Genomic DNA, 26,388 nt, shown 5'->3' with positions numbered 1-26,388 from the left:
TCAGTCTAAGAGTTGAGACTTGGTAATTTACATTTGGGGAGACTCAGAGGATCTGGGGATAGAAAGCAGGGTTTGAAAATAACTTAGGAGATGAAATGAACAGAACATGTGATTAACTGGATGTGGGCATAAGGGAGATGGAGGCACTGAGAACAACCCCAGGGTTCTCACCCTGAGTGTGGGACGGCATCGTTCAAGACAAACACTAGAGAAGGACATCCTGAGTCTGGGATGCTTGAGCGTTAAACTGGGAAGGGAGCTGGCAGCTAGAGATATAATTCTGGATTCAGAGGAAAGACTTGGGCTGGAAAAAAATCTAAGGAGATGTCAATGCAGAGATTAGTCAAAGCCACCGCCAGAGCTGAGATCAGGTAGGGAAGGAGTTAATGTAAACAGAAAAGAGGGACTGGGACAAAGACTCAAGGACCATCAGCATGCAACGGTCAGGCTCAGGAGGATGAGACACATTCAAACACCGACCCACCACTTACGCATCGATTATTTACTAATAACTGGCCACAATATGCTAGATTCTGTATTAGGCATACGGATATCCAGTGAACAAGGCACACAAGCTCCCTATTATTAAGGAGCTAAGTTTAGTGAGTAAACAAATAAAAAACACAAGAAAGTAAAGAAGGCAATTTCAGGTTGTGACAAATGCTATGAAGAGAATAAAGCTGGCACTGCCACTCAAATTCCATGAATGGCACTGACATCACTGATGAGATTTCCAAAATGATGAGTAACTACTGAGAAAGCTCCAAAGTACAATCTTCCCTCAACTTACATGAGAGCTGCTTTCCTGGGAAACTCAGTATATATCACAACAGAACAAAAAACTGTATACACACGTAAAATAGGGTCTACATGAAAATAAACAAGGTTTTCACCTACCTAAATATCCAGAGGGCTATCCAGAAGTCACAAAGGGTGCAGTACCACAGTGCCAGTCTTCACTGTGTGGGACTGGTTCACGCACTACAGAACACCTAGAATCCCTGGCTCCTACTCACCGAATGTCATTGTGCACAACTCCAATCACGTGACAGCCCGAACACATCTCCATCTTTCCAAGTGACCCCCAAAGGGGTTGGTACCTACCCTGTTGAGAAACGCTGCTTTGAGGCAACAAAGCACACACTGTACAAAATGGCACAAATTCCAAGAAATGGAGATGCACTGAGGTCTCCACACGAAAAATTCTAGTTGTAGACATTTCCATGAAGTAGCAATCGCTCTTTTTCATTCAATATACACAGCTGACCCTTCAAAAACATGGGCTGGAACTGAGCAGGTCTACTTACACGTGGATTTTTTCAACAACTACTACAGTACTACCTACACAACCCATTCTGAGCATATGGAACCACCCAGATGAAGGGCTGGTTGTGAAGTTACTCGTGGATTTCGGCTGTGTGGAGGATGGGCGCCCCGAACTCTCACATGGTGCAAGGATCCACTGTACTTTCTGAGAGTGTATGTACTATGTGCCAGACTCTGTTCCGGTCCCTGCCGCCACCAAAGGTTACATTTTAGAAAACTGCAGGAAACACACAATGACTCTAAATGAAGATCCAGAATATGGCTCTTAAAGTTAAAATCTATACATCCCTGCACCTCTCAGGTAAAAGCACAAAGTGTTTCCTCGAAAATTAACATTATTTTCCCCGTTAACTGTTTGTAAAAGTTTGCAGGCACATGTACCATAAAAGAGATTTAAACAGCACCCAACAAATGACATCCAATACTGAAAAAACAGTTCTGTAGTTTCAAATCGTACTTGGGAAAGTTTTTACAGGGAAAAAAGGTAGCCCTAATGGAAAAGATGCTAATTATAACCAAACCCTTTTGGGTTCTGAATATTCTCAGACAGAAAAGAAAAGCAAGTGGGGAGCTGTGCGTTTTTAACCAGGGAATCAAAGTACTGAAGTGATCTCCTGTGAGAACAGATTCACAGACAGGCAGATGCTGAGAAGAAATTCTGATGTTGGGAAGAAGATGCAATAAAGAACAAAGAGCTGGCAAATATCGCTAATTAGCACAGCACCACTGGTGGACAGTTGACCACAGTTTTAATTTACACTCTCAATAACGCTCAGTTCAGTTCAGGGAATTTTCTAAACTTAAAAAAAAAAAAAAAAGATGTGGTTGAAATAATTTTTATATAAAATTTTATATCCTACTCTTTTCATTTGTAACAAGGTATTCTCACACTAAATGAGCTTCACAAATTTATTTTTAATGATAACATACTATTTTCATTGTGCAGACAGACCATAATTTTCTTAACAATTCCCCTGTTATTTATTTAGGTGTTTCCCTTTTACATGACTTTCACCACTAATCCTCTTTTGTGTAGTCTGCTCCATTTTTGTGATTATTCTAAGTTGCTCTATTTTTGTGATTATTGTCTTAAGAGGGATTTCAGGAAGCAGACTTACTAAACACAGGGGTATAATTAAGAGTTTCAATACTTATAACCACACTGTCATCCAAAGGCATTTTAATAATCTGTATTTTTTATTAGCTGAGTACAGATGCTTGTTTCAAAATACCTTCACAAGCACTTAGACTTACAATTTTTAATCTCTGCTAATCAGATACAAAGTATCTCACTGGCCTTAATTTACAATTCTTTGATTATTAATGGGCATACTTCCCCATATTTGTTAACCTGCATGAATTTTGTTTCCATTTATATCTTCTGGTCTATCCCTTGGGTTCTTAATGTGCTTTTTTTTAAATTAATTTATAAGAGATTATATATGTTAACTGGATTAACCTTTTATTATGTTGCTATAAACATTTCTCACATTTTGCCTTTAAATTATATTTGATATTTGATATTTTTGATTTTGAATTCCCATAAAATCCCACAAAAAGCTTTCACAAGATTTTATTTTCAGTGTAGAAACATTCCCCAAATTTGCTGGATTTATTTTCTAGATTTCTTAACTGTTTTATACAGATGATGCTTTATTTAAGATATTCATGGTAGACACTAGGATTTACCTTGCTTTCTTTTAAATACAGTAGCTCACAGAGTTCCTTGCCTGGGCATCGTTCGGTGCCCAGGACTGAATGACCCTTCCTTTCCCAACTTGTTTGTGACTCTGACTCTTCATATACCAAAGTCACGTATAACAGATGGGCCCGAAGACCATTCTGCTCCATGAGTAATTGTGTGCCTCTGCCAGGATCACACTATTTTAATTATCCTAATTTCATAAAATTTTGGTTATCTGCTACCACTAGTTTCCCTCACTATTTTTTAAAAAGTTGTTTTAACTATGCTTTTATCCTTCCAGATGAAATTTACAACCATTTTACCATGTTCCAAAAGAAAAAGATTTATTTTTTAAAAATTAGAATTGCTTTAAACCTACAGATTAACTGAACTGAAAGCTCTGTAAGATTTGAGAAAATCCTTCAATGCCTTTCCTATTTCAGTGAAACCATCATTTTCTTTTCAAAAAATTTTTTTAATTTTAATTTTTTATTGAGTTATAGTCAGTTTACAATGTTGTATCAATTTCTGTCATTTTCTTTATGTTTATTTCCTATACATGTTAATCTCATTTATAGGTATTTTATGATATTTTATTGTCTTTACGTATAGGATCAAATATTCTATGTATTACCTAAATGGTTACTGATGGTAGGTATCAGTCAATTATTGATTTATCTGTGCTACATCAAATAACTTTTCAGTAGAGCATCTTGGGTTTTTAAAGGGTATACAATCTGTAAACAACAACCTTCTTTTCACCTTTTTATTTCTATCCAAGTGAGCCCAACATAATCACAGGAACCCTTTGAATGCAGGTTTAGAGGTCAGAGACAAAGAAGTCACAAGTTCAAAGTACGAGATGGCTATAACACACAGCTGCCGGCCTGAAGGTGGAGGGTACATGGTTAGGAACATGGTGGCCTTAAGAGCAACCCCTACTGATAGCCAACAAGGAGATAAGGTCCTCAGTCCTATAGCCACAAGGAGCTGAATTCTGCCAACAATAAGAATAAGCCGGAAGTAGATCTTTGCCCAGAGCCTCCACAGGAGAACTCAGCTTGGTCAACACCTTGAGTTCAGCCCTGCAAGACCCAGAGCAGAGACCCTAGTCACGCCAGGCCAGACAGTTGTTCTGGCCTGCACACTGTCAACTAACACTGGCTGTTCTTTTAAACAGCAAAGGTGGTGGTAATTCATGATGCAGCAATAGAAAACTAACATACCTGTCTTATTTAACTGGCAAGAACTTAGAAGTCAACATAAGAAAAAAATTAAATACCAATGTTAGTCTTACCAGTCAGGAAACAGCTGGAGTCAGAAACCACACCAGTAATTTGAATAGGGTAGATTTAATAGAAAGATCTGTTAACTAGTAAAAGTTGATTAAATTTTAATAGGGGTAAAGTGGTCTTGAAGGGGTCCAAACGAAGCAAATGTAGGAAGCAGAAACTCTCCACCTCTAGGTTGGGGGTGTATAAATAAGGAAGAGGCTAAGACTTTGGAAGTAGATCCCTTCACATGCACCGGAGAGGGGCGGCTGCCAGAGGACACACAGCTGTTCAGCAGCAAAGAGGCCCCACAGAGGGCCCAGGCCTCCTGAGTGGTGAATCATCTTCCCTAAGGGCATGGGTAGGCCAAAGCTGCTCCTTGAGTGCCACTGAGATGAGAACCACCAGGACCCCCAGATGCCAATCTGCTGACTGTTGCACCCCGCCAAAAGCACAATGGAACCAGGAAGGGAAGCCCCCTCCGTCCCTCTCCTCCTCGTGTTGTCTCTCCAGTGCCGTCTATTGACAACAACTAAGTGGCCAAAGGGAAATGTTTATGGTGCCCTGCTCCAGCATCACAAGGCTGGGGATGGACAGACTGGGCTTTACACAGATTCAGAGATGAGAGACAAATTAATAATATCCCTTTGGCTGCTTGGCTCCCAAATACACCCTCTACACACATTTGAACTGGCATAAAGCATAAAAACAACCATGCTTCTGCCTAACAGCAGGCAGCTGTCTTCCTGTAAGTGAGGACATTCTCACCTTCCCCCCAGATGAAGGGCCACAGTCCTAACAGCCACTGTACCCAGCCCTGGCACATTCATTCTCCTTCAAGTCAATCCAGTCCCACTGAATATTCCGTTCTCTGCAGACTGAACTGTCAGATTAATTCCCAACCATTTGTATAAAAAATAAGAGAAAAAAGCAAAAGTTACACACACAGATAAAACAAAGCAAAGCAAACAATGTGCTTTCACTACAATCCTCATTTCTGCACCTGGTCACATGGTCATGAATGGTGTCCACGACTTTCATGTTTCATTTGTCCTCAATGAGAACCTCAGCTCATTAGCGCTCTCAAAATGATAGGATGACCCAAACTTTCATTCCTGAAGGATCTGACTCCTCAAAAGACCAGGCTTTTGCTGGGTCTGCAGTTTTCCATTACCCTTTAATATACAATAATTTAATAGTGTATTACTATAGAAGCAGTTACTAAGAGACACTCCAGAGAATCCCCAGTTACAGACACCGTCTTCCTTGCCCCCAGTGTGCAGCACCATCCCTGTTTCCCCCTAATAATCAGGATTAAGTACTGTAGTCAGTAAACTAACCCCTTGGGTTCAGTAACATAAAGAGCCCCCAAATGAGTGGCAGCCTCATAGTCCAACTCAATGAAACTGTTTTGTGAAGTCTTGTAGAAGCACTCCCCACTTGGAAAGTAAGAACTCCAAACCCCAGCAGAGTTCAAAGTTGCTAGGATGAAAAGCAGAAATTCTTCATAGGGGACTTTTGGTATAATCATAGTGAGTGACAGCTTTTAGCTTTTTACCATTAAGTATGATTGGTCTGAGAATTGATACCACATTAAACAAATGTCTTGCTCTTCCTAATTTGTGTCTAACAGAAGAAACAACAATAATAAATTTATCTTTTTCTTCTTTTGATTCTGTTGATTTTTGCTTTTTGTACTTTGAAGTTATGTTACTATGTGCATACAAATTTCTTGATGGATTAACTCATTTTTCATCATATTTCTTTTTTCATTTCTAGGGATGTATCTTGCCTTGGAGTCTACTTTGTCTAATATCACTTAAATTGACCATTTTACTACTCATTTTGTATTCCCTCTCCCCCCAACTTCTTGCCTCCTTTTGGACCAGTAAGTGTTTTTTATTATTCCATTTCCCCTCTCCTTCTCTATTAGCTTGACAGCTATAAATTCTCTTTCTATCCTTTTAGTGGTTATCCCAGAGTAGCTTTTTCCAACTGAAGTTTCATGAAAGAACTGTGTCTTACAGAAAATAATGTGAGTGACTAATTTTTCAATTCCTCCAAAGATGATACATAGCTAGTGTCATGCTAGATGCAAAGAGGTTTATTCATTACATACAAAGGATGCTTTAGCACATCAGTTGGCAAACTTTTTCCATTAAGAGCAAGAGAGTAAATTATTTTGAGCTTCATGGACCATACTGTGTCTGTTGCAACTACTCAGCCCCGGCACTGTATCATGAAAGCCGCTACAGACAATACGTAAACTAATGGGCATGGCTGTTTCAATAAAACATTATTTACCAAAACAGGCTACAGGCTGGATTTGGCCCATGGGCTGAAGTTCGTCAGTCCCTGTCTTTGGGCATTAGGGTGTGATTTTCTCACTACACATGGTCGAGAAGGGCTGCCTTACACATTACATCATACACCCCAGACTCGTTAGTCTTTTTAAATATAAATTACAAGGATCTTAGAATATTTAAATCATATTTACCTTCTTCCTGCTTTTTGTGATACTGCTGTCATTTACTATTTCTACTGTTTTATACAGTTATATTACTTTATACTTATTCACCATTTACCTTTTCCAGTGGCTCTTGATTCTTTCCTGAATCTCTATGCTTCAATCCGGGATAATTTTCCATCTATCTGAAGAACTCTCTTTATAGTTCCTTCAGTGTGGATCTCCTGGTGATGCATTCTCACAAGTATTTGTCTATCTGAAAGGTCTATATTCTACTTCATTTTTGCTTGATATAAATTTCTAGGTTGGCAGTTATTTTCTTGCAGCACTTTGAAGACATCATTCCATTGTCTTCCTGTTTCCATTTCTTCTGCAAAGTCAATCATAATTACTCCTCTGAAGGTAATGCATCTTTTGCCTCCTATGGCTAATTTTAAGACTGCCCTTGGTTTTTAGCAATTTTTCCTTTCCTCCGTTTCCTTCTTTCTTTCTCCCTCCCTCCATCTCTTCTCTCCTTTCTTTAAAAAAAAAACAAAAAAATCAACAAAAAAAAAACATTGGTTAGGTCCACAGTGACTCTAAAATCTATGGCCTGATAACTTTCATCAGTTTTGGAAGATTCTCAGCCATTATTTCTTTAAATATTGCTTCTGATCTATTCTTTTTCCTTTCAAGACACCAAATATAAGTATTTTACACTTTAAATAGTGTCCCATTTGTCTCTTACATGATGTTTCTTTTCCTTTTTTTATCCTTTTGTGTCCATGCTTTAGCGTGGATATTTTCTTCTAATCCGTCTTCCAGGTCACAAATGCTCTTTTCAGCTGCAGTTAATCTGCTATGAAACCCTTCTGTTACTGTACTTTTCAACTGCAATATTTTCCCACAGTTTCCAGGTTTCTCCTGAAACTCCATTTGTCATCAGACTTTTTGAGCATGTTAATCAATGTTATCTTAAAGTCCAAGTCTGATAATCCCAAAAGCTAGATCTTCTGTGGGTGTCCTCGTTGCCTGCCTTTCCCCTTGACTGTCAGTCTTTTTACATGCCTAGTTTTCGACTGAATGTTAGTTACTGCATGGAAAAATCGTGAAGATATCTGAGACCAGATGATATGATCTTCTTCCTGTAGAGAGCATTTACTTCTGCTCCTGACAGGTACTTTGGAGCAGAGGTGAATCACTTTAATCCATTTTAGCCAATTCAAAATTAAGTTTCAGTTTTGCAAGGGTGGATTTCAGGAAGATGCTTATGTTCATCATTGCTCCTAGGGTAAAACTCTGTTGAGCAGGGCCAGGGAGATCCAACCAAAAGCCTGGGATGGTTACCAGGGTTCTTCCTTCTCTGTCACCCCTGACATCCCTCTCGTGTCCCCCCTCCCCCCAGAACGGAACACTCTACTTAGCTTCTCAGCCTCAGTTTTCTGTTCAGCTTTTCAGTCTGGGCTTTTGACTTGGCAATGGCCTCTCAGGGGTCATATGGCAGCAAATGTGTACTCTGCCTTTTCAGATCTCCCTTCTTTGGGGGGAAATCTTGGCCCCTCAAAGTCCTGAATGCCGTGGTAGCCTCCAATGCCTTCAAATAGTTGCTTTCTATGTTCTACTTAGCTTTTTTAGTTCTTGGGAGTGGGGTGGCCTAATACAGCTAGTCTGCCTTAGCAAGAAGCAGAAGTCTCAAAGGATACTGGATTTTACTCAGTGAATTTCTAGGTAGCAATTAAGATAATCTCATGCTGCTGTATATCTCTAATTCTCTATAGAGAGATTTAAAGAAATAATAGTAACACTGATGAATTATACTTTTTGGTAAATTATTTAAGATTCTCAGATTATATTTACATTAACAGAAATCTAAAGACAGCTTTGTTGCTATCATTTTCATGTTTCTGGTATAATTATGCTAACTTCACAAAACAAATTAGATAGCTTTCCCTCTTTTTAAAATTCTGAGACAATTTACACAGTAAATATTAAAAAGTATGAAAGAATTAATTTTCATTAGCAATATCAGAAAAGAAGAAACTTTTTGAAGAGGAATTCTTCTATAAATGAAATTTCTTCCTTGTTCTATTTAGGTTTTCTGGATTCTCAAAGGGTTCTGTGATGACTTAAAAAATTAAGATCCTGACCCAGCACAAGGGTAAGGCTCAATAAATGTTTCCTTTTGACCTAAAAGGTTATCTTTTTGTTTTGTACCAGGTCATAAATACATACTACTTTTGAGTCAGGGAAGTTGCTTTTCATTACCCAAAGCTTTACGATTACTGGAGATTTAAGAAAGATACTAGTGGAACTGAAAAGGGGATATTACTGTTCACTCTACTTTCCTCATCACTCTTTGGAGAGGGAGTTGGTACTAGCAGAAGCTGACAATCTGACACATATGGAGATTCAGATATTCAATCAATCAGCAAAATTTACTGAGACCTACTATGAATAAGTCAATAAGCTATGTTTTATAAAAGACGAAAAGAAACATCCTGCCTTCAAGGAGTTTATAATAGAAGAAAGAAAAAATATATACATACATAATCATTATAAAAGGTAGAAAGTCTAAGTATCATAATACAAATACCAACTGGAAACACCTGTCATATAATAATTCATACAACTTGTATGCCGAGTAGCAACATGTTAAGCATTCTGTTCTTCTCTCTTTAACATACCTCTAAAATAAAGGGGGAAACCAAGTTTTATAAGTCACTGAGTGACTTCATATTTCTTAGGTATCTGACCTTACAAATAAAGCTTTACCACATTATGATGACTGAATGTCACAGGAGACCAATTTATAAGCATTTCTGGAATGCTGACTGGGACACCTCTATGTGAAATACAGTAAATTAAACGGACAATATGATCATCACAAGAACAAATCCTAACAGTCTACAAAGAATACAAATTCAATCTCTAACCTACATCTGTCGCTCAAGCAATAATTTTATAGGCCATTTGTGGATCTTTTCAGGATAAAACAACCCCCCCACACACCTTACAAATCATACCAAAGTGATTACTATGGTCATGTCTATAATAGGGTTAAAACAATACCACTCTCCACACTTGAATCACTCCTTTGAAATTACAGTAACACACACACAGATAGGTAACGACAGTACACGTGTGGCAGTGAGGAATAGACTCTGCAGGGCTGAATGTAGGGAAGATAACGTGTACCCACAATGTGTCAAATTTATGCACTATCTCATTTAGTCTGCACAGTAACCCTGTAGAGGCATAATCATCCACTTCTTGCAGATGGGCAAAGGCTCAGAGAAATTAAAAAATAAGCCCAAAGTCACCTAGCTAGTAAGTGGCATTCCTAGAAATCTAACCCAGAATTGAAATTCCCAGGACCATGCCTGTATCAGTGGTCCTCAAATGCTGGTTATCAGTTTATGAGAAGGAACTGCACGTATCTGAAGTATACTGTTCAATAAATTTTGATACATGTATACACCTGTGAAACCATCCTCACAATCAAGATAACTCCACAAAACGAGATAAATAAGGATGAGGTACATTTTTCACACAGTTACATTCACTTGACTTGTAGGACTCTCCTCTAAGATGGTATCCTTTCTACTTCTCTGCATGGGAATGTCTGTTGTTTCATAAAGCAAGGATAAGAGTGGATGGTGGTGGGTTTTCTTCAAATGTCTTACGTGGCAAGACTAAAAGACGGCCACCGTGTCGGCTCCCACTTCTGCTGCTGAAACTTTGTGTATGAAGCCCCAGAATCTCCTAACTGCAGTGCTTTCTATACTTCTGAAAGAACAGATTTTTAGCCCCAAAAGGATAGGTTTGATTAAATAATATTCAAGAGCTAATTATCTTCCTACAAAAACAACAAGTATATTTTAAACACTGCTTTGTGTAGCTATCTTTTTAGGCAAAAAAAGTTTTTGGAGGGGGGTGGTAATTAGATTTAGTTATTCATTTTTAGAGGAGGTGCTGGAGGTTGAACCCAGGACCTTGTGCATGTTAAGCGTGCGCTCTTCCACTTGAGCTATATCCTCCCCTCTTATGGGCAAGATTGTAAGGGAGGCATCCCCATTTCCTCTAAGGGAGGCCATTTTCCAGTGGTCACTCAGTTTTTAAAATTTTGTTTCTCATCCCCCTCCAGTGCACCGTCCCACCACTCCCACCAACGAACTTCAAAACTTAACCTCAACAGATGTGCTCATTGCCTTGATTGTGGGGTATGATGTGGGGTTTCACAGGTGTGTACATATATAAAACCTTATTGAATGGTATACTTTAAATGTGTGCAGTTTAGTACATGTGGGGAAAAAAACCTTAATAAAGATGCCCCCCAAAATAACCTCACCGGGGTAATGAAGGCATTTGAACCTTTGGACAGTACTAGCATTTTCACTTCCTGCAGGTGTTTGCACCCATCTTCACTGCCGCATTTTCCCTAGCAGCACAGGAGTGGAAGAACTTCTTTTCTCATTCCTTAGGATTATACTTAAACTTTGCCTACTGGATATGAAAAAACAAATTCTGGTTCCTTTAATCTGCTTTTATTTGATTACTAGCAAGATAAATTTTTTAAATGTCTACTTAGTAATCTGTTTTATAAATTGTCTTTTCCTTTGCTCATTTACCTATGCCAAAAGACATAAAGCTAGTTTTTCTGGCAAGACTTAGGTTTGAACCCAGGGCTGTCTGATCTTATGCAAGTCACACCACCTCTTTGGACCTCAGTTTTCTCCTCTATAAACCCCATAATCTGTGAATTTTAAATAGTTTAAATTAGTTAAGACTCATTCTTGGAAATGCAGCAGGTACACACAATATAATGCTAGTCAATAATATTTTTGTTGCTAATCTCTATCACCTTAAAGAAAATGAAATAGGAGTGGCAATATAATCCCAAAATAAAACTAAGCAAAAACAAAACACACAAAGAACAATCTTCATATTTTTAATAAAAAATAAGATGAAAATGTCTGATAAGTATATATATTTTAACATACATCAAAGCCTTAAGATATAAAAATAGCTTTTCTTCCCTCTTTAAAAAAAAGGTTCATAGTAAATTTAGAGTTGTACAGCCATTAACCATAATCCAAATTTCAAACAATTTTATTACCACCCCCCACCCCCACAAAAATCTTTCATGCCAATTTACAGCCAATCCCCATTCTCACCCTTAGCCCTAGACGACCACCAGTACACTTCTGGATCCTAGGATTTGCTCTTTCTGGAAATATCACATAAATTACATCTGCTTTCAGTTAGTGTGATGTTTCTGAGATTCATCCACATTGTAGCATGTACCACAACTTCATTCTTTTTATTGCTGAATAATATTCCATTGTATGGATATCCACATTTCATTTACCCATTTATCAGTTGATGGTCATTTGTTTTCACTTACTACTATTATAAATAACTTTCATGTTCATGTTTTCGTGTAATGATATCTGTATAGGTAGATAAGCAGGAAAGGAACTGGTGGGTCATATGGTAAATTTATGTTCAACTTTTTAGGAAATTGCCAAATTGTCTTCCAAAGCAGCTGCACCAAGCAATTTCCACCAGCAATGGATGAGGTTCCCCATTTCTCCACATTCTTGTTACTGCCTTTTGACTGTAGCCATTCTAGTGGATATGAAGTGGTATCTTGTGGTTTTAATGTTCATTTCCTGAATGCTTAGTGATATTGAGCATCTTATGTGCTTATTAGACACTTTCATATCTTTTTTTGTGAAATGTCTATTAATACCCTCTGTCCATTTTCACTTGGGTACTTTGTCTTATTGAGTTATGAAGATTTATTCTTTATATATTTTGAATACAAGTTCTTTGTCAGCTACAGGGTTTGCAATAGTTTATTCCAGTCTGTGGACTGTCTTTTCATGTTCTTAACGTCTTTTGAAGCACAGTTTTGAATTTTGATGGTATCCAATTTATCAACTTTTTTTTCTTTTTTGATGTTTTTGGTGGTTTATTTATGAAGTCTTTGTCTAACCAAAAGTCATGAGGATTTTCTCCTGTATTTTTTCTAAAAGTGGTATAGTTTCAGTTCTTACATTTAAGTCTATGGTCCATTTTGGGTTCATTTTGTGTATGGTGTGAGGTAAGGATCTAAATGACTTTTTTTTTTTTTTTTTTGCATACAGATATCCAACTGCCCTAGAACACTTATTGAGAAGACTATCCTTTGCCCCACTGAACTGTCTTGGCACCTTTGTCAAAAATCAGTTCGCCATAAACATAAAGGTTTTGAACACTCATTTCTGCTCCATTTGTCTATATGCCTGCTCATGTGCCAGTACCACACTGTTTTAATTGCTTTAGCTGCAGAGTATATTCCTAAGTTGGAAATTTTAAGTCCTTCCTTTAACTTTGTCAAAATGGTTTTGGCTATTTTCAGTCTTTTGCATTTCCATATAAATTTTAGAATCAGCTTATCAACCTCTGCCCCCTCCCAAAAAAGAGCCTGAGATTTTGATGTGAATTGCACTGAATTTATAGATCAATTTAGGAAGAAATGCTATATTGTGTCTATATATTGTGTCTTCACATCCATGAACACAGAACGTCTCTCCAATTATTTGTATCTTTAATTTTTCTCAGTCATGTTTTGCAGTTTTCAGAGTACAAGTCTTTTACTTCATTAAATTTATTCTTAAGTATTTAATTTTTTTATGCTATAGTGAAATTGTTTTTTCAATCTCATTTTAAAATTGTTTATTGCTAGTATATAGAAATATAAGTGACTTTCATGTATTTCTTGATGAACTTGTTTACTAGTTGTAGTAGCATCTGTGTGTGTGTGTGTGTGTGTGTGTGAATTCCTTAGGGTTTTCTAAATACAGAATCATGCCATCTGTGGATAAGGACAGTTTAACTTCTTCCTTTCCTTCTTTTTTAAACCTGATTGCACAGGCTAGAATCTTCAGTACAATGCTGAATAGAAACAAAGAGAAAATGGACGTTTTTGTCTTGTTCCCGATTTTAGGGAGAAGGCATTCAGTTGCTCAACCTCAAATATGTTAACTTCTTGTGTTTTGCATGTTTTTCCTATACACCCTTTATCAAGGTGATGAACTTCTCTTTTATACCTAATCTGTGAGAGTTTTTATTACGAATAGATACTGAATTCTGTCAAATGGTTTTTCTGCATCTATTGTGATGATCATGTGGTTTTGTCCTTGATTCTATCAACATGGTGAATGACATCAAGTGACTCTAGGATGTTAATCCAAACTTGCAGTCCTAGGAAATCCCACTTGGTCATAATTCTCTTTATATGTTGCGGGACTTGGCTTCTGACTGAAGTTTTTGTGTTTACACTGATGAGAGACATTGGGCTGTAGTTTTATTTTCTTGTGGTATCTCTGGCTTTGGCATGGCAACACTGGCCTCAGAATCAGCTGAGGAGTGTTTCCTTGTCCTTTATTTTGTGGAAATGTTTCTGAAGGCTTGGTATTAGTTTTTCGTATGTCTGACAAAGTTTACCAGTGAAGCCAAGATGACCTAGGCTTTTCTTTGTGGCAAGACTGTTAATTACCCATTCAATTTCTTTACTTGTTTTAGGTCCATTCAGGTTTTTCACTCTTCCTGAAGTCAGTTCTGGCAACTTGTCTATTTCTAGAATTTTGTCCATTTCATCTAAGATGTCTAATTTGTTGGCACAAAGTTATTAAGAGTATCTATTTAACTTCTGTAGGATCGGTACTCAAGTCCCCTCTTTCATTCTTGATTTTGCTACTTTGTATCTTCTGTTTTTCTTGGTCAATCTAGCTATGTGTTTGTCAATTTTACTGATATTTTCAATTAGCAGCTTTTGGTTTTGTTGATCTTTTCTACTGTTTTCTGTTTCTATTTCATTGACTTCCAGTCAAATCTTTCTTTCTTTCTTATTGCTTACTATGGGTTTAGTCTGTTCTTCACATTCTGGATTCATAAGAATGAATTAATGGATTTCATTAAAATACTGATTTGAGATCTTTCTCCTTTTATAGTATAGACACTTAAAGCTATAAATTTCCCTCTTAGTACTGCTTAGCTGAATCACATTAATTTTGATATGTTGTTTTTTTTTATTCAATTCAAAATACTTTTTGACTTCCCCTTGTGATCTCTTCTTTGACCCATGGGTTACTTAGAAACCTCTTGTTTAATTTCTTATGGATTGTACATGGAGAGAAAGAGGGGAGCCAAGAAGGACTCCAGTTTTTGACTGGACGACCAGCAGGGATGTAAGCACTCCTAAGTAAGACAGGGAGGGGCACAGTGGACGTGGGAGCAAAAATAGGAGTTAGGTCCTGGCCCTCTGGGCTGGAAATGTTCACTTAACAGTCATCGGAGATGTGGAGAAGGCAACTGGATATGCAAATACTGAGTCTGCGAAGCAGTCCAGGTGGGTGAAAACAAAACTTAGGAGTCTTTAGGGTAGGTGTGGTATATAAAGTCATAGCGCTGGATGAGGTCACTAAAGGCGTGAGTGTAGACAGAAAAGAGAAAGTTCACACAAGTGAAGTTAGAGTTGGTTTCATGAATGAGACTGGTGTTCAGTTAGGTATGTTAGGATATTGAGAATCTCATCTGTCAAGGACAGAAGCTAATTTAAGCTCTCTGTAAGCCATGAGTGTGACACAAATGTTATCACATGGTAACGTGTTCTACCTGTGACTAATGGCAGCGTTAATGATGACAAGATAATGATATTAAGAGACCCAGGTCTCCAGATGAATAGACATTTTATAACATGGATCTATTAATGCCAGGCTTACAGCATATATGTTTACTAAAATTATGACATCCTTAAATTGTCCATGTTACTGAAACAAGACCCTTACCCCCACGTACCTATTTTCTCTTTGCCCTATGCCTCTCCACCATTCTCAGTCATTTAATATCTATCTCCTCTGAAAACTGTGACATCGAAGAAGCAAAATTGTTATCCTCCAGCCAGAGAGTGAAATAATGAAAACAAAAGATAATATGCTTATTCCAAGGTCTGAATGTCTTCACCTTATAAGTCAGTTTGGGTTTACAACACTCCACTCCTTCAAACTTTCTGTCATGAAGAACCGGAAGAAAGATACAACACAGAAGAAAAACGGGTCAAGTGAGAAGCTGCTTTCCAACTGAGATCTGAGACTGAACAGGAAGTAGCAGGGAGTAGCTCAATTAGATGCAGACAGACAGTTATCATGCACTGCTCACATAAGTCACAGGCAGCTTCCTTCCAACTGCCCCGCTAATAACTACAGCACTCTAGTTCCAAGGTGACACCGATTTGCACAGAAGTATCTCCCCACTTTTTACAATTTGGATCAAAAGTAGAATCCCTTTAAATAGGTTTAAAAATTTCAGTAATATTTATTTTCAAAAAATGCTTTAAGAAAAACCTGCTGCTGTGACAGAAAGAAAAGTAATCCACAAGATTTCATGAGACCTCTGTTTGTCTCATAGACACGCCCCTCCTCAGCTGCATTCTAGATGCCAGAGTTGGAAATCAGGGAGAAAAGAGAATTTATCATCAGGGTTTTCAAGTAGAACTAACATTTCTTATAAACACATCAAAGTTGGTTTCTCTCCATATATTTTTAGAGCCCAAAATGATACTATTTGGGGCTATGAACCCACTGAACACAGGTTATTTATATACCATATGATTAAAAAATTTTATTAAAATAGGCCAAATGCCACAGATCAAATTTGGGGCCCCAAAGATCTCTTAGATCTTTAAAGATAATAAAAAACCACTCTGTCCAGCAGTGAGGTGGAGCAGCGGAGCAGTCAGACGCACGGCCACGGTAGTCCTGCAGACCTGATTTCCCCGAGGTGCCTCCATGTCCTCATCTACTGATGAGAATAAATGAGGTAATACATCAAGTGCCTTGTATTTGGCACACACCAAGCACTCAAAAAACTACAGCTATTAGGCCCTTTGGAATCCCTTCTCCAGTTGTGAATTGCATGGTCAGAGCCTCAAAATAGAATAGGCCTTTCCTCCCATCTCTGAAGTGCAAAGTTTCAGGAGGGAAAATGTAAAAAATATTAAAAACATGAAAAGAGCACATGAAAAAAGGGAGAAAAGGTCATGGGATAGATAAATAAAAGGCAAAAAGACTTCTGAGTAATCTTAAAGGCTGAATTCTGAAATCGATGTCCGCTACTTTTAGATCAGTCGGACGCTCACAAGTTAAAGAGAAAAACCCACTTTCTTAGGCCGTGGATCTATATAATCAAAATTCTGCCATCAAAGGTTAAACAGGCATGCATGTAAGCTAATTAAATAACCACATCTAACAACTGTGCTAAACGAGTACTTAAATTATGAGTTAACATAAAATTGGTCTCAAGAAAAAGAATTTTGACAACATCCTTTTAAAATTCAATCTGATTTCCAGAGCCCCCCCCAGAAGAGACTAGAATAACAAGCTTAGTATATGCTAACCAGACACTGTGGACTGGCCAGAACTATCCCGTTAGTTATGTAACACTAAATTTTTCCAATGGCTAGTATCTGAAGATAGTCGCCTGATTTTTGAAAGACAAACCAGGAACTAGAACTAAAATTCAAATTCCATAAGAAATGTCATGTATTATTTCTTTACATTTTGGTTGGGGGCACTCACTGGCAGTGCCCAGAGGCCTCAGGGAAAAGGAACTTCCCATTCCCACAGGGACCCACAGATGACATGGCGCAGGGCGTCCCACTGGGGACTGTCAGGATGACTCATCCCCAAGACTGTCCTCACACCTGCAGGTGCATCCCATCTGACTAGTTGGAAATATGGTGGGTCATGATCCTAAGAAGAGTACAACACAGGGGGAAAGTTGTCACCATCCATCTCTCCCCGCCCTCCTTCCTACCATGTGTGTAAGCAACATCTCTGCAGAAGCAGATGACTCAAAATCAAACTGAAAAATTTTACCTGAGCATCTCCAAAATGCTGTAGGTATTACGAAGACAAACATGTTATTATCCCTGCTATCAAGGAACTCAGAGTCTAACAGGGAAATGATGATGCTGATGGTTTTTCCGCAAAGCACTAAGGTGGTTCAGAGTCTAAAACGAAATGGGCGAAGAAACAGTGCCCATCAATTAAATACAAAACCATAGTACGTGCAAGGGTACAGCAGGGGCTAATGTTCTTATTCATCACCTGGCTGTGGTAAATAAAATTTTTGTCTGTTTTAAAGCTTCCCCACCGCACTCTAGAGAGGTAAAAAAAGAAAAAAGTTTATTTTGGTGTTTCAATTTTTTTCTTTGTTAAGAAGGAATCTATTATACTTATCTAACCTCTAAAAGTGCTAGTAACATCAACACAGCCACCATGAAAACGAGTATACTATTTGTTATAATCTGATCTTACATTTTCTGAAAATACTGAAGATTTGTTTTCTCTCTTTTCTGTCAGTGTTCCATACCTATAAAGTTTACAATGTATCTGAGACTGCTACATAATTCTGAGTTAAGATTTCTTTACGGGGACGGCCCTCAGGAAGTTCGATGCCGGTGAGAGCACTCACCACAGCTAGCAGCAGAACCCTGTCATTACGTGGCTCTTCACGTACGGGATTTATGCCATGAGTCAAATCTCTGTCCCAGAACCTCAAACAACAAACTCTCCTAAAACTACTATCTTATGCGTCATCTTTCCCAAAACAGCATTGTAAAAGGATGCACAGTGTGCATTTAATCACATATTTTAACATTAGCTTCTCTACTTACTTAATTTAAAGCCTCTCTGGGACATCCCAGGAGAGCAGCAAGCCCCGTACAGCTGACCTCTCAGAACTCTTTCCTTCTAACAGCCCACACCGATCACTCTGAGCTGTTTTTTCCCGCTGATCCTTCCGAACACCCTTTCAGTTCCACCCTGCCATCATGCTTGTCTGAGCTCACATCACCTTGCACCAACAACCACAACAGCCGTGGTTTCCTCCTCCGACCATCCGCTGTATGTCAGCTCAACGCAAGTTTCTAATCACATGATAGACATGTCACGTCTATCAATAACCATCAAAAGCTCCTAACCAGCCAAAGAATGGAGATGCTTTCCACATAGTCCCCTCTAAACCTGACTGCTGACACGAAGCCTCCACTTACAGCTAGGTCTCAGTGCTCAGTCAATAAACGGAGTCCTAGCTGCTATGGGTAGGCACTTTCCAAAATGCTCCCCACACATCGTTTGCCCATTTGTCTCCTTGCTAAATACCCTTTCCATCCAGCCAAATTCTATCCACCTTCCAGGACCCCTTTCAAGTGATGCCTTGCCTGACCACTGTGACCTGTGGATCCTCTCCCTCTTCTGAATGACCGGGCACTTTCTCCTTCCGCAGTCCCAAAGCCCATTCCAGTGAAAGGTGGTATTGGAGGGAAAACATTGTTCAGTGGCCACATAAGTCTGGAAGAGACTGGGCTAGTGAAGGTACAGTTTCCTTTTGCTGCTGGACTTCTCCAAGCACCCAGTGTGTTAATATGCATCTTCCAGAGGGGAGATACGATATACGGCTATATAATTATACACCACCACGGATTTTTGTTAACTTAACGAAGCTTTGCAACATTTAATTGCTATCTCAGTTTTTCTGTTTGTTTTCACTTGTTCGGTGCCTGTCTCCCTCACTGGTAGGACAGTGCAAGGAGGGCAGGGAGATGTCAACCTTCACTGTGGCCACTGAGCAGAGAAACCATTCAGTTTCTGTGGCATAAAGGAAGGAACATGTGACCAGGCTTGGGCTTTAGAAAGCGGCCCGGGGGATGCTAAAGCCCGCAGACCCTGGCGTCAGAGGCCTGACACCTCATTAAGGCTTTGACTTTGGGCATATTATTCAACTTCCATCAGCCTCAGTTTCCCAATCTAGAAAACAAACACAGGAACAGTAAAGCTACCAATGAGAAATGGGTAACACACACACAGTGCCCAGAGAGCATTCAGTTATTAGCAGATGGGTGAGCGGGGCAGAGGCCAAAGGAAGAGAGACTAATTAGAAAGCTATTCAGATAATCCAAGCTGCCCGTCCACGTGTGCGGGCTCTGAAGCGGGCTGAGCGTACTTTCTGGCTTTACCTCCTACGGGCTGTAGGCCTTGCAGCAATTACTCCCCTGTCTGTCCTCGCTCTCCTGCTCTGCAAAATGGAAAGAACAGGAGCAACCGTTTTCTGGAAGCACCGTGAGGACGAGGGAAGACAGCCATGCTCCCGTCCCCGGCGCCCTGTCACAAAGCACATCTCAAATGTTCGTGGTACCTGCTAGAAGATTATTTCTGAACTGAGATCCGGCTACCTGAGAAGATGCTCCCTCAGCCCCTCCCCACCTCCTCAGCGTCCTCAGAGACTCAAAGGCACCTGTTCCACAGAGCCGTCGCCTCCTTGCCACACCTCCCCAACCTCACGTCAAACCGCAGCTCCTGAAGAACAAACCCTGTGACTGAGTTCCCTTCCGACTCACTCTCTCCCCTCCACATCTCACTCACATAGAACAAGAAGACGTACTGCAACCCAGGGAGTTATTCCACACACACTCGCACGCACACACACCGCTCCCGCGTGAACACCTCCCCACGGCCGAGCGGCTGCGAAGGCCCTGAACCTTACCTCCGGGGTACTGTCCTAACTTAGGTTTTCCTGGTTGCCATCTTAATTAATAATTTATCAGAAGAAAAATTAAAAAGAAATTTACTTTGGAAAACAAATATATTTATGTATATGTGTGACTGAAACACGATGCTGTGCACCAGGAACTGACACAACCTTGTAAACTGACTAGACTTCAATTAAAAAAATTTTTTTAAATAAATAAATAAAAGTAAGGTATAACTTTCCCCCAATCTCTTAAAAAAAAAAAAAAGAAAAATTAACTTTGGGAATAAAAAGTAAACAATATCTTTGCCAGGATAAACCCAAGCAACTGATTTTACCTGTGAGAAATCTTATTTTTATAAGCTTAGAGTGTACACATGAAACGAACCCAACAAAACACATGTTCCCCACAACCGCCGCGGCACTAACTGCGTCGGGCACGAGCCCGTCTGCCGCTCAGTGAGGCGCTCGGCCACAGACAGGGGTTCTCCCGCTGCTGAGAACAGTCAGTCTTGATACTGCAGGTTTGCAGTTCAGGTCTTCAGAGGAAGGTCATTATGCAATAATAGAGTATTAATTTCTAAACCACTCGAAAGAAGGAAAAGAGAGAAGGTCTTTAGACTGAAGAGCTGTTCGGGCATCTGTATTCTAGAGGGTCACAGGGGATCATCTGGTTTTATACAAATAGACGATGTTCACAGAAAATGCCACAACCTTACAACAAAGGTGAGCTCACACATCTGCACACTTTGTCATCTTCATATGTTTGTAATTTTTGTGTCAAAAAAGGTTTATGAGAAAGTAGAATGGGATGCGAGCGACCTGGGACCAATCCACCCCACAGGCTCCCTTCTCTGGAAGACAGATTCCACAGGACCCGTTCCTCTGTCCCATGTGTCTTTGGCAGGTCATCCCCCAACAGGAAAGAAGTATTGTGACAAAGAGGCAAACGAGGAGAGTGAGACTCTGGGACCGACACCTCGCTGCTCCTTATTTCCCACAACAAATACTCCAATCCACTGGCCCAGAGGGGACAGATTTCAGAAGTTACACTCTTGCCCACCCTTAACCATGAGTACATCTTAGAACACTGAAGTCCCAGTGCAGAGCTGGAGCTCAGAGAGCTACGCAGAATATTAAGAGTTCAAACAGCAGTGCACGCTGCTTTCCCAAGGCCATTCCCTCTGCTGTGGTTTGTAGCCGCGGAGGGCTCGGGGGGTGCGAGCAACTCTCTGTGCTGCAGCAGTGATGTTTTATGGCTGGATGCCCAGATTGTCTAGCTCTGCACACAGCTCGAGAGCCTTTTGAGGGCTACGGAGGAAGAATGCATTCTTAACAAACAGCTCTCCATCCCTGCAAGAGCTTCTTCATTCTCTGAAAGCATCTGGGGCCAAGAAAAGAACTCATTTTTAGTAAAACTCCAAAAATGGTACAAAGGGTATAAATTTTCATCGTGTTTTTAACACGCCAATCTTTGTCACATTCCAGTTGGAGAATTAAAAAATACATGTTTACTTTTTGTTAAATAAATTACAGTTCAAATACATAATATGAACAACAGAAAAGTTACAGGAGTATTTTAATCAAGTTATTCAAACAAGTTCACTGGGCAAGGATTACACATGTTTTTGGTTTCAATGTCAAACATACAATCTCTACACAAGGTTATATAGTTATTTCTGACTATAATTAACCTTCATATTTTTAAGTAATTATATTCCTAAAAGGTTGTGTATAAGATGAATGTTTATAATCGAGAACATCTTAAAGAAAACTTACTGCATATTATTTTGCAAAGTAAAGAATGCTGTCTGCATGACTGCACAACTATTTAAAAGCTAAGTGTAAAAATTTAGATAGTCATGATTAGACCAGCTTAAACCAAGAAAATCTGTAAAACGTCCTTTAAAAAAAAAAAAAGCCAGTTCTCATTTGATATTCTGCTCTCTCTACTCAAATCTATGACATCCTCAAACACAATTATTAAGATGTTCACTGTCTTAATTAAGCAAATAGAATTCAGTCACCTTCACTGTGAAACCAGTTATCATACAAAATACACCACGGCACCAACATTCTCAAAAGATTTCCTTACAGCTCACCTAAAACATCAGAAGACCCTCCGAAATAAAGCTGGAAAAAAGGTAAAAACCCATTTGACTGTCTCAAAATCAGGAGTAAGAAGCCAAAACAATTTCAGTCAAAGGAAAAGAAAAAACAAATAAAACCAAAGTTATACCTTGTTCTTCCCCACTTACTTAGAAACTTCCAGGCACTGCCTGCTCAGGGCTCCACCTCCTGCTCCCTCAACCTACCCTGGTCCCTGGCCTTTTCTAGACCTGCCCTCCTCACCTCTCTGTTTCTCATGCTTTCCACACAGGCTAAGTAATCTTTGTCTGCTCCATCCCCAAATCTTAATTAACTCATATGCTATTCTGATACATGGAACAACCTCAGATTTCACAGCCAATGTTTTCTTTCTTATAAAGTCTTCTCAGATATCACCTTTACACAATAAACCCTGGCTGGCAGGTAAATATCATCTCAAACCTAAGCATGCAATCTCATGGATCTACTTCCTACTGGAGAAGGCCAAAACAAACCAACAAAAACCCATCAACAGTGTTCAAAATGGTTCTTAAGCCTTACGATGTTAAGTTGATACAGAAGTTATACGATGTCAAAGACATCCTATATGCGCAAGTCAAATAACAGGTAAACAGACCGTCACTAGTATTTTTCTTTAATTTAAAATTATCATCCCTTTCTTGAGTCAAGCAAGAATAACTTTACATTCAGGACCTCACTGCCCTCACTTGGAGTTGGGGAAGTAATGGAAACAACCCATTCTCAGCCAGTACTGTAGGAATTTTATCTTCCATTTCTTCCCAACTGAAAGCTCTCTGCACTAAGGAAAAAGGCTGCCCCCCGCCCCCTCCAGCCCTGACCTCCTCCTCCTCCAGCTGGGTTTTGGAAGTGAGCCAGATGACAGCATTTGGAAAAGCCCAAATTTATCTCAGGAAAGCTGCGTGTTTAACAAAAAGGTGGTGGTGGTGAGAAATACTGTAATTTAAAGTTTCCTGTGTTCCCCCCATGGTTTAGTTATATTTTAATCATTGAGAGTCAAATGAAACAGTTCGCCCCACTTTCCCTCATAATCAGCATTCTAAGGTAACTGTTGCAAAATTCCTGAACAACTAAGTATAAATATAAACCTGTTACAAAATAATCTTTGTCAAAGTGTTAAAACATATGCCACTTGAAAAAGAACAATAAACACTGAAAGGAGGAAAACCAAAAATCAACATTTACGTCTACCCCAGATTACTACTGAAATATTTAAACGCCAGAATCCAAAATGAAGTCGTTAGGATTAAGTCTTATGACAGCCTCAGTGTCAATCTTATTTAATTTCATACCTTAATAGTAAATCAGAGGTAGCAGACAATGAGGTCTTTGATTTGGACAAATATTAAAGACTTAGAATCAGGCTTTTAAAACTATATCCACATAATAAAACCAAGTCTGACTATGTGTGTATGTGCATGTGTAAAACTTAACCAATACTTTTACATTACTATTTTCTGAGGAGCCATCAATGTCTCACGACCCAAAGCGTGAAAGAAAAACAGATTCTATGAACCTCTATTCTTATGAAACTACAAATATAAAAAACTTTCAATGTAGGTAAACTAACAACTATTCAGACCATTATTATCTTCTGTAAACACCAACAATAAAAATTAATTTGGTTAATATTATTGGGCCAGTCGGTTTTAAAACCTCACTTTGCATCATTTCCCCCAACAAAGCATCCCAGGAGTGTCACACTGAAAGGTGTTCAAAGACCTTCCTCACCTCTGTGGTTCTGAAATAAGGTAAATTTCTTCAAGGTGCCCTCTGCCAATCGAGTCCATCTGGCCTGGGGCTAAGTTTTATCCTTTATTCTTCCACATAGTATTGAGGGAAGTCTGGAAACTATGCGTGTAATTGTCAGCACTCCTCACATATTTCAAACTGGCCACCACTGTCCTCTAAGCTCACTCAAGCCACATTTCCAGTGTCTCAACTCATCCCCCTAGTTACTCAATTCTAAATGTAGGAAATTACTTGCATAAAATAAGCCTCCTGCGGGGTCAAATTACATTCCGAAACGTAGCTGCCTCTCCTCAGTGATCGCCATAAACTGACCACCTACACCGACCGCAGCACATCAACGTGAACACCGGATACGGGAGAAAACCCGGACCTCAGCAACACAATGGATTAAACCAGTCAGACGCCGCCAACTTGCAACTCCTTAAAGACGCTTAAGTTGGACCTCAACAGAGCACCATTTTGAGTTCAGGATCTGCAGTTCATGCCGAGACAAAACCGAGCAGACCACTCAAATGGAGGTTCAACCTGACAGAGGCAAAGGTACCAGACAGTTCCACTCATTTTGCACAGAATCACTGTGACTGCCGAGTGCCTTATACCGCAAGAGGTGCAGCCGGGATCTGCGGCTCCTCCTCCCCCGCCCCGCACCGTCGAGGCAGCGCGCCTACATCTTCGGTGAGATTCCCAAAGCTCTGTGTAACCTGCGAGCGGATGGTTCTCCACCGGCTTAACGCGCAGGGAACCCCTGCATTCGCATCTGCACATTTTAACAGGCACGAATCTATCAATTAATCTCATCCACGAAGCAAAGGTGCAGACGAGGCGTCGCTGGAGCAGAGGTGGCCCTGGGGCGCTCGGGGTCCGAGAGCCGGGCAGCTGCGCTTCGGCTCCCTCGCCTCGTGCGCGTCGCCCCGCAGACTGCAGCTCAGCGAGCAGCCCACCTGATTCAGACCCGCAGGAGGCCGAGGGGCCCCTCCACGCTCGCGAAAGCACGCCCGCGTCTGCGCTCCCCCAAACAACGGCGCGGGAGGCCCCATACCGAAAACCCTTGGGCTCGTGCATGCCATCAGAAATGCAAAACCCGGGGGTGACTGCTCGGGGACGACCAATCCCACCAACTGCATCAGTTTAAACACACACCACACACGCAACCGCCGTGTGGCCGCACCGCCCGTTCAGATCACGCCCGGCACCGCGAACCTCTCTCCCCGCGCGCGCACGCACCCGGTCCCGCGCCGCGGGCAGCTGCTCCCGCCGCCCCGCGCCGCGCACCCTTCCCGCCGGGACCCGCGACCCCTCGCGCTCCGGGCCCGGACGAACAAAGGCGACGCCGCCAGCTCTGCCAGCTGCGGCGGCTCGGAGGCCGGGCCCGCGCTCACCTGGGCTCCGTCCCCGGCGGCGGCGGCGGCGGCGGCTCCTCGGCGGGGCTCCGGAGGCGCGGGCCTGGGGGCTGCGGCGACGACGACTCGGGCGGCCGCCCCGGGGCCTGCGGGGCGCTCGGGCGGCGGGGGCCCGCTCAGCGCCGGCGCCGCGGGCTCAGGTCCCGAAGCGGGCGGCGGCGGGGGCGGCGCGGGCGGGTGGGCGGCGGCGCGTCCCGGCGGGTCCAGGTCCGGCCCCGGCGACGCCGCGACGCGCCCTCCTCCTCGCGCCCGCTGGCGGGACGGCGGCTCCGGCGCGGCCCCGGATCCGAGGCGGCGGCGGCGGCGGCGGCGCTCGGCGCTCTGCCGGCTCCGCTCCCTCCGCCTCCGGCTCGGGTGGGCCCGCGGCGGCGGCGGCAGGAGCGCGGCAAGCGCGGGGACGGCCCTGTCAGGGGCGGTGGGGGCGGCCGGGGCGGCGCTCAGGACTGCGGGGCGGCGGGGCCGGCGGCGGCGGCTGCGGCTCCCGGGGCCGTCGCGCTGAGGTGCGGAGCTGCCACCGCGGCCATCTTGTTGCTCTAACTGACAAGAACCCCCCTCCCCCCGCTCCAGCCAGACGGGGCGCTCGCGCCCCCTTCCCCGCCCCGCGTTGGCCTCCAACAGGAAGTCGTCCCGGCCCCTGGCACGTGACTCCACTGTATCTGCATACCGGAGGGCCAACTGACCAATCGGCGCTCTGAACCCGAGCTCCGCCCCCACGCGCCCCTCCCCGGCCCATTGGCTAGCACCAGTCAGGCCACGCCCCCTAGATCCCCCTTAATACCCGCCCGCACTGTGGTTCCCCAGACCGCG

At 41.5% G+C, this 26,388-nt stretch overlaps 1 protein-coding gene across 2 annotated transcripts in view; it reads right to left on the bottom strand.

Annotated features, from left to right (window-relative positions):
* The window catches only part of TNRC6C (trinucleotide repeat containing adaptor 6C), a 110,640-nt gene extending 84,912 nt beyond the window's left edge, over positions 1-25,728 (bottom strand). Inside the window, exon 1 of one of the 2 annotated variants that reach the window (XM_072939685.1) lies at positions 25,561-25,728. The gene's annotated coding sequence lies outside the window, so the exon portion shown is untranslated. The remainder of the gene's footprint in view (positions 1-25,560) is intronic. The other variant, XM_072939684.1, reaches the window with a different exon arrangement.
* Between the last annotated feature and the right edge of the window lie 660 nt (positions 25,729-26,388).

The sequence above is a fragment of the Vicugna pacos genome, chromosome 16 (genome assembly GCF_048564905.1).
Source record: "Vicugna pacos chromosome 16, VicPac4, whole genome shotgun sequence".
Lineage (NCBI taxonomy): Eukaryota > Metazoa > Chordata > Mammalia > Artiodactyla > Camelidae > Vicugna > Vicugna pacos.
Note: the sequence above shows the minus strand (reverse complement) of the source record. Positions and strands in the feature narration are given on the sequence as shown.